We start from the raw sequence: 7,310 nt of genomic DNA, 5'->3' as shown, positions 1-7,310 counted from the left end.
GGGTTAACCTTCGCTTAGTTGGTTAACTTTGTTGGATTAGAGGTTTGAGTCGCAACTTTATTTTGTTGATCTGTGATTGGAAACATTTTAATTAAGTTAATGACCGACTGTTTTTCATCCTATGTTTGAAACCGTTTTTTTTAGATCTGTGTTTGCATTTCTGTTTGCGTCAGTGTTTTAATTTTATTCCTCCGTATTCATCACAAACTTTTCACAAACCCCCCCCCCTTCGTGTTTGACTTAATTCCTGAACCGCAAAATTGGTCCTTGAGAGACGACCTAGGAGTCATTCCTAGCTATGCTGCATTTCTAATATGCAATTAAATTTGTATGGGCCGCGACACCCATCAAAATTTTGGCGCCGTTGCCGGGGACCAACAGTTCAGTTTTGAGTCTTGTGTTGTGTTGTGTTTTGTCTCGTATTGTGAGTGTGTTGTTTCGTTTTGTGTGTTCGTCATTGTGTGTTGCATTTAGGTAGCTTTAGTTGCATATTTTCATTGCATCCTTCTTTTCCCCCCTTCTTTTACATGTCTACCTATTTTGGTTATGTGGGTAATGCTTATTCTGCCTGTGTCTATGACTCTACTTCTGAATTTGACTCTGATATTGCTTGTGGTGTATACTCAGCTGATGTCTATGTTGAGAACATTACGGTTCCTCCTCCATCTCATGAGAGTGCTCCTAGGGAGCCGTGTCCACTTGATGAGGAGGATATTCATTGTGTTTTCAACACTGGACTGATACATTTGCTGCCTAGGTTTTATGGTTTTGCAGGTGAATGCCCACATAGACATTTGGAGGAGTTCTACACATTATGCTCATTAATGAAACCTCCAGATGTCCCGGATGAAGACATGTTTTTAAGGGCATTTCCGCATTCATTACAAGAAGCAGCAAGGGGTTGGCTATATTGTCTTCCTCCAAGATCCATCACTTCTTGGGAAGATCTTAAGCATACATTCTTGGATAAATTCTTCCCTAATCAGTATGGTTACAGTAACGATCCTGGATGGAATGACCCTAGCTTGGGATGGTATGATGCTCCACAGCAATATCAACCATTTCCGAATTCTTGTATGCCTTCTCCACCTATTCATGAACCACAGCAGTTGCAGTTTCATGAGCCTGCCCATTCTTCATCAGCTGCTGGGAACAAATTGGAAGGCAAGCTTGATTCTCTTGTGAGTTTGGTGACACAACTGGCATCCAACCAGGGACCAACACCTCCATCTGCATCTGTTGCACGGTTGTGTGCTATATGTCCTTCTAGTGACCATTATACGGATGTTTGTCCTTCTTTGGAGCACCCTGTTACTCATGATGAGCCTCAAGCTTATGCTACCAACATCTACAATAACAAGCAGCCACAGCAGAAAAATCAGAGGCAACAACAACAGCAAAAGGCACCTGCCAAATCTTCTACTTCTTCTGAGCCTACATTGAACGAGTTGTGGAGGCAGATGGCCGCACAGTGCACCGAGGAACAGTCTCAATTTTTAGAGGGATCACCATTCCAGATTGTTCCAATTCTTGATGATGTCAGTGCCATCCACATAGGAGATGGGGAGCAGAGCCACGAGCTTACTACTGCGCCATCTACTTCCCCACCCTCCTATGCCTCCCCTCTTGCACTTGAGGATGCAATTGCTCATTCTGCTGTTGTTGGTGAGATGAATCATGAATCAGCACAGGTTTTCTCTAAACTTGAAGTCCCACTTGCTTTGCCTGAGCTGTTTATGCATCCACATATTCTTGATTCTGCTGAGAATTCACATGTTAGTGTTGATTTTGACATTGAAACTGTGGAAACTGAAGATGTTTCAGACTTAGGATTAAATTTTGTTCTTTCACAGTTTTCTGAAAATTTTAAATGTAGTTGTGAAGCTGGTTCTTGTTCTATTTGTGTTGAAATCAATTCTGTGATGCAACCAGCTTCCAACTTTATAATTGGTGATACTAACTATGAATCTGATGAAAATGTTGAGGAACAGGCAGATATGAGCGCCACTTTTGAGATAGGTAGACCACTTTCACCTTCCACCACTCTACCAATTTTCAGGGAATTGGAGGTAAAGATACCTATGATTGATTTTGTTGTTGATGATGATGCTAGTGATAGGTATGTTGATGATTATGATGTTGATGAGCATACTTTTCATTTCCACTCTTTGCATGATGAGAAAGAACTTTTGCCATCTTCTATGAACACTTCTTCTCCATGCACTGAACATGAATCTGAATCTGTGATTGATATTGTTTCTATTTCTGAACTTGATTCATGTTCTGAGGGTGTATCTGAGGGTCAGCTTGTTACACTGAGATTGGGTGTTATACCTCTGCATGTTATTTCTGTAGAACCACATTGCACTAACCATGTTGCAGGAAGTACACATGAGTTTGATCAACAAACACCCACGGTGGAAGACAAGAGTCCCAGTGTACACAAAAGATTGAATATCAATGGGCACCAGCTGAACCCACTCATCAACAATCACTGCTTCTTAGATCCAGCTATGGAGGACATCTCCATGCTTGATCAAATTTGGAGACTGAAGCAGTTCCTCCTCAGGACTTCCTTGCTGACTCCAGTGGTGGAGAACATTTCCCTGATAGTCCAAAATTGGCAACTGCCACCATGATCAGGGGAGTTTTCTTTTCCCTTCTCCTTCCCTCCTCACTTTTATTGTACTTTGTCTATATCTGCTGACTGTTCTTATTGTTGATCTGCTGATTGTGACACACTGAGGACATTGTGTTGTTTAAGTGTGGCCGATTAGGGGAGGTTGTTTCTTTGTTTATGTTTCGGTTTTTATGTAGTTTGTTGTGTCTTGTGTACAGTTTTGCATGCTTTTCGTGAATTCTGGATTGTGATTAGGTTGTCAATTTTCCTTCATTTCATTGATACTCCGATTTGTTGGATTCCTTGCTTTTCTTTGCTTGGAAGATGATCATGATGTTTGAGAGTTGAATTGATTGTGACTGTATTACCTGTGTGAGATTTGAGCCAATTGATAATCTTTCTTGTGTGTGATATGTCTCTTGATTGCTTGCACATATGCCTTGGCTTAACTCTTTTTGATGATTCTTGATTGATATGCATGTTTGAAAGTGATAAAGGCGTTTTGTTCTTGAGCCTCTCTAGCTAGTTGAGCCTACCCTGTTTTGATCCCTTCATAGCCCTTTTGAGCTTATGTTTTCCCCATCTCTTTGTTTTGAAGCTCATACACTAGCCCTAACTGAAAAACCATGTTTACCTTACCCTTTGGGAATTTTTGAGCTTTGGAATTGTTTTGGGAATAAGTGTGGTCTCCTTGGGAATTATGATGAATTGGCTAGTTGGTTCCTCTTCTTGTTTTGTTTTTGTATATATGTGTGCATCTTGTCTCTTACAGTTTTGTTCAAAAAAAAAAAGAAAGAGACAAGATGAGAAAAAGAAAAAAAAACAGAAAAATACAGTGAAAATGAAAAAAATTGTGAATAATTGTGAATAATGGAGTCAAGAAGAGGATGGAATTAGAGGTTGTGGGTGTGTTTGAATGTGTTTACACTTGGTCCCCATTGCTCCTCTGTTCCTTATGGTTCGTAGCTTCTTATCCAAATATATCCTCCCTTGTCCTTGGCCCCATTACAACCATGAAAAGACCTTTTGATTTGAACATGCGTATGTGCTTGAGTGTTGATATTAGAGGCTTGCCAAGTCTATTTGTGTTTTCTTTCTTGAGTGCATTGAGTGACATTAATTTACCTTAAACACTTGAGAGAAACAGTGATTGTGTGCATCTATGAGGCTCTGTTGCTTTTGATTCATCTCTTGAACTGATTGACTGTTTTCCATGTACTGAACTGTTTGGATGATTTCATGAGTATCTGCTTTCATTGCTTTTGTGTTGGATACTATCCACTTCCTTTCACTGTCCACTTCCTTTCACTGTCCAGATTTTGTGAGAATTGTGCAACTTTGTTTCTATTTTGTGAGTCTTTATTTTCTGTCTGTCGAGTCTGTGTCACCTCCCTGATGTTTGAGTAGTTCCCTAGTTTTTGTCTTGGTTTTGCCCAGGAGTGCAAAAGACTAAGTGTGGTCAATTTTGATGAGTCGTTATTTCTTGAACTGTATTTAGTTTATTGCACTTAAATAAGCTAGGAAATTGTGTTTAATTGTCTGTTATTTTCCCGTTTTTCCGAATTCTGCTTAATTTGGTCGGAAATTCGTATTTTCACTAATTTGAATTTTCTAAGTTGATTAATTGCATTTTTGGATGCAAGGAAATTTTGGAAACATCATTTGGAGCATTAGGAAAATTTTGGAAACATCATTTCCCAGAATGTTATATGTTGTTGGTTGCTAAAGAGGATGATGACTCAGGTGATTATCATTTGCAAGCTTCAATGATCGAATCCAAACCGCCAGATCTTGTAGTACCCGTTACCACTGATGACCTAAATCCAGCCCAAATTTGTTTGAATGCCTTGTAGAGCATTGGGGCTCCCATCTAAAGCCACTTGTCGGTCCTTCCCCAGTTGCGGTTGATCACCTTCCACTTAATTTCATTGGTAGTCACCCCCTCATCAATCCACTAGCTATTCTCAACTGTAAAACTAGAGACATGAATAACATGCCAACCACCTTTGCTTTGATTCAGTGGTTAGGTCAGTACACTGATGACACCTCTTGGGAAATTTAGGATGAGCTTAAATCCTTGTACAACCTTGAGGACAAGGTTGAATTTCATGGGTAGGGTATTGTTGCAATAACCCATTCAAGCAATACTATTAGTAGTGAGAGGTCCAAAACAATGTGAGTCATAAGGATGATTTTATTCATTAGTAGTTAATGAGTCAACAAAGTTCTAGAATCTCCCATTAGGAAATATTGTTAGAAGGGATGGTTATATATATAGGATAGTAAATTCTGTTTTGGGAATCAAGTAAAAAGTATTTTCTCAGCCTTTCTCTCTTTTTATGAGGTTTCTCTGTCCTCGAATACAAAGACTTTTCGCATACTCATCATAATCTCCCATTTTTAAATTAGGGATTGGAAAGGGATCGACATGTAAGTATTTATCTTGTCCCCATCCCATTTTAAACTACTAAGATACCAATAGTTTATTATTCAAGAGTATCCTGATATGTATTATGTTTAGACACTAGGTTTATAAGATAAATATATAATAATTCTTTTAGACGATAACATAAGAAATTTAACAATAGTCTTAAAATAAGAAAACATTAAAACACCATTTTTATACTGGTTCACTCAAATTTGAGTTACACTTAGTTCTCTCTTAAGAACTCTTAAGAGGTTCCATTAATCTTCTAAGATTACATGAGTTTAACCTACTCCTAGATGCAAGTATTATTACATCACTCTTACTTAAGTGTTATCTACTACTCTTGGCACCTTTAGACAACGCGTCTAGTTTGAGTTTAGTCTCTCCAGGATCTATCCCTAGACAATTGTCCAGATCGAGTTTACCCACTCTTTGTTGAGTATTATTTGCCACGCCTGACACCCCTAGACAACACGTCTAGTCCGAGTTTAGTCTCTTCAGGATCTATTCCTAGACAACTGCCTAGAACAAGTTTACCCACTCCTAGTGGCAAGTATTTTTATTCTCTATCCACTATGGGATTCTTACAAGATACATATTAGAAGCTCTCAAAGAGATGATACATTTTCAGTACAATATATTCTGAAATCTTGTTTAGTTACAAACTTGAGTAACTCTCTACAGGAGGATAAAAGTATTAAAGCACAATCTAATAATTGATGAGGTTGTTCCTTTGAGCTTAAGAGCACTAGATAGCATGCTTGTAACATAATAGTGTAGCCATATTTCTGATACTTGTTCCTTTATTTTTTTCTTCTTTCCCCTTCTACTTCTACTCTTTTCTTTGTTCCAAAAGCTTCAGATGTTGCAAGTCTGGAGATGTAGCAGAAAGCTAGATATAATGATAACTTTTTCTTTATATTTTCTTTTGCTCAAGCTTGCTTCCATCATTTGCTTTTGAGTTGAAGATTATTAGACAATATAAAAGTTGACGTAGATTAGAGTTGAAATGTTATGATCATCTTTTTGTGTACTCTCTTTCTTTCTTCCTCATCTCTCATTTCTTTTTAATTCTTTCTCAACCTCTCATATCTTCATCATATTTCTTGATTTGAAGAGCATTAGAATATATATGCAATGAGGTGGAGTAAAGTAGACCACTCTTATATATATTTCTTCTTTTTACTTTTCACTCTTTCTTTTTCACCTCTTCTCTCTTCTACATTTTTTAACAACTACTTTCTCTTGAGTTGATCTTCTTTATATATTATTTAGTGAGATAACCATTGGATATTGATTTGACCATCAAGATAGGCTTAATAGACTTTTCCAGTAGCTTGGTCAGGCTCAGGTCTACATTGTAGAGCAATAAAGCTTTTTCTTATAGCCTTAGGCAAAACTTGAGCTTGTACAATGTGATAAGGTAGATGGCTTCAAGGAAACATTTCCATAATGTTCTTCTTTTCTCAAAATATATTTTTCTTAGATATCGTGATTCTAATAATATATTTCTACTTTATTAACTTGCATAGATATAAAGAAACAATGTATACAAGCGAAGAAGTACTTATTCGTATATACATAAAATGTTTTGAATTTTGATAAACGTTAGGTAGTGTAGTGTTTTCAAGACATTTTATCATTTGTAATTTTATTAATAAATGCATCATTTAATAAGACAAATGTTAGATGGTATAAACAAAAGATGTTTTCTTAAGACTAAAGCGTTTAGCGGTTATTCATCAGAAGATGTTTTCTTTAGAAGCTCTACTTGATATAACAATGTATTGAATGAATCATCTCTTTTATCCTTAGTGTTATATAAGAGTTAGAATTATGCGTTCATAAGAAGCTAGCTTATTTTTCTCATATAGTCTATTGAGATATTTCAATGAAAGACACATTTTCTTAGACGTTATTTGTTATTTTCTAATTTAGTTAAACAGTTTGGTCTAAAACGCATTACTTTAGCTCTTAGCTTCAGACGCTATAAAATTTTTCATTAGACACTAGTCTTATAAGAGTGTTTATGTAACTTTGTGTCTATATTCAAGCGAGGTTGTGCTTGGATGCTAGATCATACATGCGTTCTACTAGTAGTTTCAATGGAGTTTAAAGTATGCATTTCCATTAGACGTTATTTTCGTGATCAAAATTACTCTCATTTTTATTTTGTCTTAGTGATTAAGATTTGTTGGTTAAGCACTTGTCTACTAGGCAAACCCAATTGTTTGGACGCTTCTTTATACATCAATATTTTGT

Source organism: Vigna radiata, unplaced genomic scaffold (genome assembly GCF_000741045.1).
Source record: "Vigna radiata var. radiata cultivar VC1973A unplaced genomic scaffold, Vradiata_ver6 scaffold_354, whole genome shotgun sequence".
Classification (NCBI taxonomy): domain Eukaryota; kingdom Viridiplantae; phylum Streptophyta; class Magnoliopsida; order Fabales; family Fabaceae; genus Vigna; species Vigna radiata.
This window is presented reverse-complemented; position numbering follows the sequence as displayed.